The sequence below is a fragment of the Narcine bancroftii genome, chromosome 2, assembly GCF_036971445.1.
Source record: "Narcine bancroftii isolate sNarBan1 chromosome 2, sNarBan1.hap1, whole genome shotgun sequence".
Classification (NCBI taxonomy): Eukaryota; Metazoa; Chordata; class Chondrichthyes; order Torpediniformes; family Narcinidae; genus Narcine; species Narcine bancroftii.
Window position 1 is genome coordinate 110,348,070 of NC_091470.1, and position 12,151 is coordinate 110,360,220.

At 42.2% G+C, this 12,151-nt stretch overlaps 1 long non-coding RNA gene across 1 annotated transcript in view; it reads left to right on the forward strand.

The window, feature by feature from the left end:
* Positions 1 to 12,151, forward strand: part of LOC138754145 (uncharacterized) — a 281,963-nt gene that overhangs the window by 261,242 nt on the left and 8,570 nt on the right. The window contains exons 4-5 of the long non-coding RNA XR_011351575.1: positions 9,432 to 9,759; positions 10,756 to 10,920. This is a non-coding gene — a long non-coding RNA (uncharacterized lncRNA). The remainder of the gene's footprint in view (positions 1 to 9,431; positions 9,760 to 10,755; positions 10,921 to 12,151) is intronic.

Consider the following 12,151-nt stretch of genomic DNA (forward strand, 5'->3'; position numbering starts at 1 on the left):
CGCTCTATCAGTCCCCACACTGATCCCACTGCCCTTTTTCCACATCTGATGGGAGTCCCGGAATGTAACCCCATCGTAAATTGAGGACAACCTTTAGTGAAATGAAGAATGGAATATCGTCAAGAATGTAATCTGAGCGATGAGGTAACAATTTGACGTTTGTTGCTGGGAAACCCCTGCCCAGCTAACAAGTTTCCAACAGCCTGGAGTTTCCTCTTTCAGGTGCCTTTCAAGAACAATGCCTGAGGAAACGGGAACCTGGCTACGTGATGGGTTCATATAATGATGCAATTTGCAGATGAATCATGTGTAGCCTGATGATGAAAGGGTAAATGCTTGTCACATAGGAGAAGACTGTTTTATTGGATTTGTCAAGTCAGATTGCAGCGGGTTATACAAACCAATGTCATTGTATGTTCAGAGAGACCCTGGATCCTCCATGGTGGTGCTGGACCTCCCACAGGCCTATGTAACAAATAAAGGGAATTGGCTAAAGGTGTCTGAAGCGGGCATGCAAAATTGTTGAGGTCCCCTGCCACCCTGCACACAGCATCTTTCAGGTACTTCTATAGGGAAAAAGATACTCCTGACAGGAATAGCCAGCACCCTCCCCATGGGCAGTAAGAATGCTGAACGATCAAAGGAGCTGCTCACACTAGCCATCCAAGGCTCTCATGTAATGAAAGTGTTTATTTATGAATTCTTGTCCTGCATCCCTTATCCTTTAGTGGTCCCACCTTCATTCTCGTCATCCTTCTGTTCTTCACCTATGCATAGATGGCAATGGCAGCAACACCTCCAGAACTCAATGAGATACACAGATTGGGACCGTTCTTCAAGAAGCCCCCAGGTTCTAGTGAACCGGTGCGGACTTGAAAGGCCGACATGGCCTGTTTCCGCTCTGTAAATGGTTATATGGTTATATGGAAGTCTGGGTCCTTCATTCCAGAAGAGAGTGAAATGCTGATTGGGACCTCACCCCAGAACCTGGATCGAGGATCGACACCGCTCCTCCACAACGACGAAAAGGTTCCAGAATTTAGGTCAGGTTGCGATGAACGATGGCAATGTATGGTGTGTGAGTTGCATATGTTAGATTTCTAGATGTATTGACAGAGTACATATATGACATCATATATGACCCTGAGATTCTTTTTCCTGCTGGTGAGGCAGAATCACCATTTGTTGGTAGTGCAAAAAAAACTGACTCAATGCAATCATGTAAACAAATAAAGAAGTATAAACAAACTATGCAATAGATGGAGAAAAATAATCAATAAAGTGCAAAAGAAAGAGTCCTTAAAAAAGTCCCTGATTGAGTTTTTTGTAGAGGAGCCAGAATCAATGTTGCCCCGTTGTGAGAATTTACCCCGGATAGTGATAGGTTCTGTTAATTTCTTTGTGTTTGACAGTTTTATAGTTTTAACTTCAGAGCATTAATCACATTAAGGTGGTACAATTAACTGGTTGTGATTTGGAACCGTGTATGCACCAAGAAAGAAATGATCTGGAAATGTATTTTCATTCCAATGGAAATCTAAGTCTGTCAACAAAAAGGAACCTCGCACAAAGCAGGAATAATGATGGATAATTTAAACATTTTGTACTAACAAAGGAGAATTCTGAAAAATATAGAAGCTATTTACAATTCTTCTGTTACTTTATTCATATGTCATATCTTTACTCATTCTGGAGGTTGGTTGTAACTTCAGTCCTGACTATAGGACTCCAGTCATCTTTCATTTGAATTGTTTCAAATGTCAGCCAAACCATTTCATTTTCTTGGCATTTTCACAGCATCAAGATATTACAAAATAATTTTCCTCCTTACACATATTTCTGTTCAAACACTCGAGCAGATAACTTCAGTGAAAAAAAGTCTTCAAGTTTTGGTGGATCAAAGTCTTGTGATTTTCTCTGGAGGAACACAATGCCTAAAATTTATTGCCAGCTGCAAGCAATCTCAGCTCACTTCACCTTGATTTTTGCAGATGTCCCAGTGCAATTACCTGACTGATTTGGGCTTATTCTCACGCTCAATGCCCTGCAAGGCATAACATCCTTGTTGAGAGTAAGAGCGATTGGCTAGAGCAATAAAACAAGTCCTGATCATGAAACATGGAGGTAGGGATAAACGACAGCTGGCTAAACCCCACATAACTAACTGTCAAGCCTGTCGAAAAGTTTTGAGTGTTGATGACTAAATGTTGGGGTGAAGTTCCCCGTTGTAAGAGGTGTTTGGAAATTGCTGCAGGTTTGCATTTTATCACTTGGAAATGGTAATTGCTTGTAAAGAACATCCAATACCCAGCTGCTCCCATTTTGCAGACACATATGTAAAATTTAGTGGCAATGATAAAGGGCAGTGATTCTCAACCTTTTTTTTAACAACTCACATACCACCTTAAGCAATCCTTGATTAACCACAGAGCACCTGTGTCAACCTATGTAGTTGGAGTGAATGGGGGGGGGGGGGGTAGCACCTCTGGTGGGGAAATCTCCCGTTCCCTTTATGGGTGGCTCATCCACCTTTTGTTCCAACCTGGCGCTCAACTCTCACCTGTGGCTCCAAGTAGCTGTAGCACGTGCAGTGGCCACAACCCGGTAACCAGTCTCGGCCGACGGGCTAAACTAGGTGAGGGTAGCCGACAGGTCTTCAACCCTCAGTGAGGTAGGGGATCTGTCTGGTGGATTGGGCAGAAGAGACTGATTAATGGGCCGACGGCTAAGAGCATTTTAAGACATTTAGACATTCTGGTCATCCACTGAAGCAAAAGAGATCTCCATCCACAACAATTGTCTGTGCCACTGGATCAAGGTCTCTTCTGCCAAGAGAATGGGACCACCCCTGTGCAATGACCGTTCCACTTAAAACTCCATCATGCACAGGTTTCTGTTGAGTGATTCATCTCAGTCAAGTCCACAGATGAACTGCACAATAATGTATCTTTTTTGAACTAAAGGATGATCAATACTTAAGGAAGTATGTGAGTGGGAAAAAAAAAGTTGAGAATTACCGATAGGGAAAGCGCATTGATCTGCAAGCATTTCCACATGAAATATTCAAGATTATTTTATTGAAATAAAACAGAAAATGTGATACTACTGTAAAGCAGACAAAGATTCTCTCTCAGGAGCAATTGCCTAGTGCCCCTTACAGCCAGAGTAAAAGAGAGAATCCCCTCCCCCCCCCCCCCCCCCCCAGAGTCACCGAATGCTCATAGATTAGCCTCCAGAGCCAGACAGAATCAAAAGCATCGGCAGCCCGAGCTCCAGATGTACACCTCTAACACAATGAGGAAGCCTCCAGCTCCCCCTTGCATCCCGGATCTGATACCTGGTACTCCTTCGCCAATCTGAAGCCTTGTGTGAGTCCTTTGACTGCAGTTGCCAGAAGCCTGGACCCTGCATGGATTCCTCACCTTGCATCACCAACAGCCCGCCCGCCGCCTGTGTGTTCTTCGGCCTCGGAGCCCCTCGGTGACAACTTGGTCACCGTCCCATGGGTGATTTCTGCTTCTCCTTCTCAAATTGGGGGGAGGGGAGGTGGTCTCCCCATTTTCTGGTGCCCTGCGCCAGTCCTCTTCTTTCCTATAGTCTGCAACCCCTCATGTCCACTGCCAATCATAAGCGGCATCAATGGGCCCAAACCCTACGGTGGCGATAATTTAAAATATACCACCGTTAGCTCCTTTAACAGGCTGTTTAAAGCCTGTATGGATCTGACAGCAGTTGGATCCAATGGAAGCACTGGGTCTCCACTCCCCACCTTCTGCAGGTCAGCTCCAGCAGCAAACCTGCCGTAACAGCAGCTCCGGCAGAGTGGCCATTTTTATTTTGTCACGCTGACTTTACTCTGCAACTAGTTTGGAATTGCTGCAAAAGCTGGCTTTAAATATTCTGTCATTGACTTCTGAATGTACTGGTGTTCTTTGGCTTCCAAGTCTGCTGTTTATGACCAGATCTCCATCGTTTCACTTATTTGGAAGCCTTCGTGTCTCAGTTCTTCTCAAGCAATTCATTAATTTAATGCAGTCAAACATGGTAGGCATGCACAGAGCAAAGCAATGAATGAAATTGATTTGAGAGGGGGAAGTGGGGCTAGATCAGTAGAAGATGCAGCCTTGGCCATTTCACACCACTCACCTCATGACTGTTCTCATTCATGTGTACAACGAGAGTACACCATAAGGTCTTATTTTAGTGTCATGTACCTTTAAGTAATTTCTTTATTTGTTTACACGCTGTGTACAGTTTTTTAATGCACTACCAATAAGGGGTAATTCTGCCTCGCCCAATCTCAGGGTTCGATGTGATCTCATGTATGTACTCTGATAATAAATCTGAAATTTGTAAGTGCAGATTATTTGGAACAGGAGTAGTGATTGAATCCAAAAGAACCCTTTGATTTCAACAATAGCTCAGTGAACAGTATTTTGGTCTCTGAGTCAAAGTCCTTGGGTTCAAACCGACCCTTGAGAGCTGAACAAGGCTGGGAAAGTGCTGGAGGTGCATTAAAAGGTCTGATTGCTAGACCATAATGTTTAGTGCGGCTATTTCAATCATCAGCCCAGTTATAAATTCTCCCGGCTCATGAGCCCGTGCCAACCAAATGCCCCAATTAAGCTGCAATCCCCATGCGTTTTTGGGGGGAGGGAGGAAACGGGGGCACCTGGAGGAAAGCCACACAGACACGGGGAGAACATTCAGATTCCATACAGAGAGCACTGGATTCAAAATGGCACTGGTGAGCACTTAAGACCATAACTCCATAAGACATAGGAGCAGAGATAGGTTATTAAGCCTATTGAGTCTGCCCTGACATTCAATCATTTTCCCTCTCAGCCCCACTCCCCGGCCTTCTCCCCATAAACTGTGATGTCCTGGCTAAACAAGAACCTATCAATCTCTGCCTTAAATATCCCCAATGACCTGGCCTCCACAACTGTCTGTGGCAACAAATTCCACCGATTTATCACCTCTGGGTGAGGAAATTACTCCGCATCTCTGTTCTAAGTGGACGTCCTTCAATCCTGAAGTTGCGTCCTCTTGTCCTGGACTCTCCCACCATGGGAAACAGCTTTTCTACATACTCTGTCCATTTCAATATTCAAAATGTTTCAATGAGTACCCCCACCCCCCTCATTCTCTTAAATTCCAATGAATACAGACCAATAGCTAAAAAAAATGCTCCTCGTAAGATATTCCTTTCATTCCTGGAATCATCCTTGTGAACCTTCCTTGAGCCCTCTCCAACGTCAGCACGCGCTTTCTTAAATGACAAGCCCAAAACTGCTCACATTGGTCCGTGACGTCTCACCAGTGCCCTATAAAGCCTCAACATCACACCCCTGCTCTTATATTCTATTCCTCTTGAAATGAATTCCAGCATTACTTACTGGTCATTGTCCCAATATTTGTCTTTTCCTGGTCATTTATAATTTGGACATTTCAGATTTATTGTCAGGGCGCATACAACATCACATACAATGCTGAGAGTCTTTCCTGCAGGCAAGGCAAAATTATTTATTGGTAGTGCAAAAAAAAATGTGCATAGCAAATAAATAAAGAATTGTAAACATAACGAGTGTAAACAAATTGTGCAACACGGAGAGAACAAAATAAATCAATGAAGTGCACAAGTAAGAATCCTTAAATGAGTTTGGTGTTGAGGAGTCTGATGGTGGAGGGGGAGCAGCTGTACCTGAGCCTGGTAGTGCGAGTCTTGTGGCGCCTACACCTCTTTCCTGATGGCAAAAGAGAGAACAGACCGTGAGCTGGGGTGGTGTGGCAGTGTTCCCTGTAGGTGTTCTCGTTGGTGGGAAGTTTTGCCTGTGATGTCCTGGGCTGTCTCCACTACCTTTTCAAGGGGCTTTATGCTGTGGGGTATTGGTGTTCCCATACCAGACCGTGATGCAGCCGGTCAGCACAATTTCCACCACACCTCTGTAAAAATTTGCCAGGGTTTCTTGTATCATACCAAACCTCTGCAAACTCCTGAGGAAGTCGAGGTGCTGACGTGCTTCCTTCACGATGCCGTTAGTGTGTTGGGTCCAAGAAAGATCCTCCGAGAAAGTGACTCCACCTGCAGAAGCTGCTGCGTGCGAGTTCTTTACCACATTTCTTATATTAGCATGTTCTGACTACAGTTGGATAAGTATTTGACTGGTGGAAGGGTGCCCTGGAGACATTCCAAGATTTGGAAAGCAAGTTCTTATTCCGTCTCTTTGAAGCCAGCATATCACCAACAAGGCCTCACTGATGTGCTGCCAAGGAAAGAAATTAGGTGAAACATTTATTGCTGTACAGCCTAATTTATTAGACAGTTTAATAATTTGTTACAGGGCCTTTGAGGCCTTTTAACTCTGGGTCTGAGTGGAGATTTGAAATAATTATGAAAATGAATTGAAAATGAGTTCATTGCTTGATATACAAGTCATTAGCTATATCTATGAAATACTGGAGCGTGTATTTTTCTGCAATTCCAAACCATGGAAACATTTGAAATCAGATATTTTGACCAGAATCTGAATGAATGGAAAGAGCACTGGGATTAATCCAGAATTACATGCGGGGACGGTTTCTGTCCATTCTCTTTTGTTCCTAATGCAATAAATTGGTTTTGAAATGTCAGTTCAGATTGAAAGGATAAATGCCATTGTCGCTATTGTGCTTTCCATTCATTGCTGCAGTCGGCATTGTCATATGTATCTTGCTCCTGCCAGCCTCTTCATCAGACATATGTTAAGAGATGTTGCAACCACATTTAGCCCATAAAAGGAAGACATTAATTTCCATCCCTAATGCCCTGAAGAGTTTTTAAGAATGCAAGAAGCAGATGTAGGTCATTTGTCTCCTGCCCTGTCATTCAATAATATATTTTTTTTTAATTCAGAGCTACAGTAGTTCCCCCTTATTGACGGGGGATATCATCCAAGACCCCCAGAGATGCCTGAAACTGCAGATAGGTCCAAACCCTATACAGGGTATGCGCTGCTTAACATCTGTAAAATAGGGTGTTATGTGATGTGGACGTTGTGCAAACATCATACTTAGCAAAGCTATAGGGTACCTGTGAACTTTTTATTTGTAAGTAGGGATCAGTCTGGGGACCAACATGGGTCTATTGGGAGAGAGCGAGTCAGTGGAATCAGTGTGGGGACCGGCACGGGACTATGAGGAGAGAGCGGGCAGTGGGATCAGTGTGCAGACCGACACGGAGCTGTGGGGAGAGAGTGGGGCAGTCGGATCAGTTTCGGACTGCAGTTGACCACAGGTTACTGAAACTGTGGAAAGCAAAACAGCGGATAAGGGGGAACCACTGTATTTTGCAATGCTCATCCCATATCTCTTTGTTCCCTTCATATCAAAATTCCCATTACTGGGCTATTGATCCTCCACAGCCTTCTTGGGTGAGAGGACTCGCTTTTGCCTCTCTTTCTCTGATTGTAAGAGGCACTTCAGGCAATTTCTACCGATGGTGATTCTGTCTGCCTTATGGCAAACAAAAACAAATTTCATGTCATATTGCACTGTCTTTATTACATAACAATAAATGGAATCTTGATCTTGAATCTCCCTCCCCTCCATCGAGAACATCTACAGCGAACGTGTCTGTCAGAGAGCACCAGCAATCATCAAGGATCCACACCACCCAGCCCACACTCTGTTCTCACTGCTACCATCGGGAAAGAGGTATAAGTGCGACAAGACTCACACCACTAGGCTACCCCTCCACCATCAGCATCCTCAACAACAAACTCAATCAGGGACTCATTTAAGAACCCTCACTTTTGCACTTACTGATTTTTAAAAGACTATTTCTGTATTGCACAGTTCCATTTGTTTAAATTTCTTTATTTGTTTACATGTGTAGATTCCATATGTTTTTTTTTGCTTTACTAATCAGTAGTAATTCTGCCTGTCCCACAGGATAAAGGACCTCAGGGTTGTATGTGATGTCTTGTATGTACTCTGACAATAAATCTGAAACCTGAATCTTGTTCACTCTTTACAAGTCCAAGTAGCTTTGGAGTTTCTCCAGAAAATGACATGATGCAACTGCAACAGAGAGCTCTTGAGCTATGGCAACTTGGCATTTCCTGACCTCGTGTTCCATTACCTCTCTGCAAGCAGCCACCTGATTGGTTGGAAATCATCTTGTCTGAATACATGTAGCATCTGCCCCTGCATTGTGATGCAGTAATGGTGAAGGAAGTATTTCTCTTGTGAAACAAAAGGCTTTATTTTTGGTCAGAGTCCTTCTTAAGGACTTGTTAATTTTACAATTGTTATTAGAATGTAAATACAACCGTGGCACTTAGCCTGATATAAGCAGCCTCATTAAGAGAATGCCCTTGATAGTTACATTGACAATTAACTTGGTCCTAACAACTTGTGTGGCAAGGGAGATCACATGTTTGGGTCATGCCTTGCCATATTAATTATAACATCTTTCATCATGTTTCGGCATTGCAGATTTGCCTTTAGTTTATTCTGACAGCCTTTGCATTAATTTTTCTTAGCAGTCCTATTTTCTGGAGAGATAAAATTCAGATCCAGTTTCATTGATTTGAATGGAATTTGATTTCCCTCATATTTACATGGCAGTCACTTCCCCGCACAGCACTAGCCTCTGTCTGTATTGAGCCACTGTTCAGTATGTGCGTTGTGTTGCATGAGAGGGCAAAAGGTGTATTCAACTCGTGTTATGTTCTGGAATGCAATTCAAATGAGTCTGTTTTGCAAGCAGGGCTATTTAAGTTAAGATCAGAGCAAATAAATTATCACGAATTACACATATCCTAATTTGGGAGATTGTAAATTCTACAGCAATGCCAATTAACTGCTGTCATGCAAACAGCAGTTAAAGTGATATCAGAAGAGACAGTTTAACAGTTTGCCTTGTCAGAACTACATTTAACAATACCACTACTGGCTTCGATGGAAAAGCTGTCTCCATCAGTCTCTGGGCAGCTAAGGAAGCAGTTTGATTCATGGATAGAATTGATCCAAATGATAAGAAATCATACCTAATCCTGCTGATGTAAATTCGGGTCTGCATGACTCAGTTGGGTAAACGATGACCTGTTGTAACAAGGAGCTTCACTATCGTTTACTTTTTCAAAGATTATACAGGTGCTCCTCTCCTTACGATGGTCCGACGCGATTTTTCGAAGTTATGATGGTTCAAGTTCATACTTTCAATTTCGAATAACCGATCTGTTCCAGTGCTTGTGACATGCAGTACGCTACTCTTTCACGACGCTGGGCAATGGTAGCATCACACGAGAGTACCGGACAGCACATTCTTCATGCCCAGTGTGCTTTATGTTTTTTTTCAGTGTGGAATAAAGGTATTCAACATTTAATTATAAAAAAATGGTAGGTGCGGTTTTCTTTTCTGACTTACAATTGTTTTCAACTTACAGTGCGTTTGCCGGAACGGAACCTCATTGTAAGTTGAGGAGCACCTGTATCCAATAAAGGAATCGCATCAACATTAATGCTGCCACTGGAGGTTGGATTGATACTTCATGAAGATGATTGGCTGGAGTTTCATTATTCCTTTTAAGGGATTTGGGTGTTATGGGAAAGGCCAGTATTTATTGCTCCCACCTACATACATGTAGGTACCTACACAATGCTGGAGAAACTCAGTAGGTCAAACAGTGTCCTTTATGTAGCAAAGATAAAGATACAGAACCAACGCTTTGGGCTTGAGCAACAAATATCAAACAACAAGCATCAAAGTATCACGTGAGCTGCAACCCTTAACTCCACTATTATATATATTGAATTAATAATTTTTATTGACATTCTCCTTTTTTTCTTTTTTTTATATTAGTTAGGTTAGTGAGTGGGGGATGGTGAGGGTGGGATAGATGAGAGGGGGATTTTATTTTCTTTCTCCATATACATATTTTCTTTATATATATTTTTATTCAATATGGTTCTAAAATTATTAAATAAAATGCCAGTGCTTCTCAACCTTTTTCCACTCACATCCCACTTTGTGTAATCCCTATGCCATTGGTGCTCTGTGATTAGTAAGGAATTGCTTAAGGTGGGATGTGGGTGGAAAACCACTGTTTTAATCATCCCTAATTGACTCATTATGTGTAACTCCAAAGGAAATGGGCCAAAGACAATTTTTCTCAAGCAAAATATTTCAGTAACAATTGGGTCTAGAGCAGTGGTTTCTTTAATCTTCCCTTCCCACCCATTTCGGAGGGTTACAACCATATTGTCGGAATCACATGGGCAACAAAGGAACAGTATATTTCCTTCCACAAAGCATTATCAATGAAGTGGTTGCACTTACCATGAACTCTTAGCTTCATGTTAATCAATGTTAATATTTAAAAGTCACTGAAATAAGTGGAATTAAATTCCGAAATTAATTCAACTCGTATCTGTCGCTGTGACAGAGGTCCCTCATGGAGCAGTTCTTACCTGAGCTGCTTGCTCCACATGTGCTTTAGCACTAAATTTTACATTTCCACCAATGGGCCTCAAAAAATAGCCTCACATTTAAACTTGGTCAAGACAGAGATGGATTTTCAAAATGATGATCTTCGCTCAATAAATTAAAATAAAACTTGTTTTAAAAATTTCAGTTATTTAAACTTCAAGGTTTTATAATGGAGTCTGGAGGTTCATTATTAAAGTGATAAATAGTGCTAAAACTGTTACCAGTGTCAGTGTCGGAGATCCTAATTTACTTTCTTTTAACACATCTTTCTCTTCTTTTAGAACCCTGTTCAACCCTTTGGAAGAATGACCGCAGTTTGTCGACAGAGAAATATAAAAATATAACTGATGTACCAGCACGTGTAAAGGAGATGGTATACTGTTGCAATCTGTAAATGAAAAGGACTGGAACATTTTCTGGGAAAGGATGAATCAGAAAGTCTTAAGGTGGGTCGACATGATTAAATACTAATCTTAAATGATTGTTATATTGAGAAGCCCAAGGGTGGCTATAGCCCCAGCAAGTGGCTTCAAATCCGGTGCTATCTGTGAGGAGTTTGCACATTATTCCTGTGTCTTCTTGGGTTACCTCCAGGTGCTCCGGTTTCCTCCTGCCCTTCAAAACATACCAGGGTCATAAGTTAATTGGCATATTTATGCGGCACGGGTTCGAGGACTGAAAGGGCCAGTTACCGTGCTGTATATCGAAAGTAAATGAAAAAAATAAATCAGTCACTGGAGGTTGTGATATACGTACTGAATTGTGCAGGATTGCTGCCTTGTTTTGCCTGCTTTCACCATAGTCTGCAAAAAAACTTTCATGGAGTCTTACTCGACATAGATTGTCTCTCTCCAAGACTTTTGAATGGATTTCCTGGAGACCATGGTGGAATATAAGTTCATGGTCTTTAGTGAGTATTTATTTTACTGAAGGTAATTTGCCTTAAATTCTGAATCATTACCCTTTTGGAGCTAGAAGCCTTCCCATTGTTAGGGTCTCATTCTTGACTTACTAAAAAACTATATTTTACAAATAACAACAATGCAAAGTCTTTGGAATGGATTGAATTGTATTGTTTATTGTCAGGTGTACTGATATATAGTACAAAGTATTGTTTTGTGTGCTATCTAGATCAGCCAATGTGCAGCAAGTAGAATCAGAATCAAAATTTATGGTCAGGAACATGTCACAACATTTTTTGCTTTGTTCCAAAATTAGCATTGCAGGTGCAAATATTGCTATAAATTACTTTTAAAAAATAAACTCTTGTTCCTCCTTCCTGATGGTAGCAGAGTGAAGAGGGCATGACCTGGGCAGTGGGGGTCCTTGAGGCTGCTTTCTTAAGACACTGCTTCTTGTTGATGTTCTCGATGGAGCGAAGACTGATGCCCTTGGTGGCACTGGCTCACAACCATCTGTATTCTTTTCCTGTCCTGTGCATTGGCACCTCCGTACCAGACCAGACACCTGTAGAAATTAACAATAATCTTTGGTTATACCAAATCTCCTCAAACTCCTCACAACGTTTACCCACTGATGAGCCTTCTTCGTGACTGCATCGACATGGAGGCCCTGGGACAGATCCTCAGAGATGTTGACATCCAGGAATTTGCTGACCCCTCGATGAGGACTGGTTCGTGTTTTCCTGAATTCCCCCTCCAGAAATCCAAACTCAGC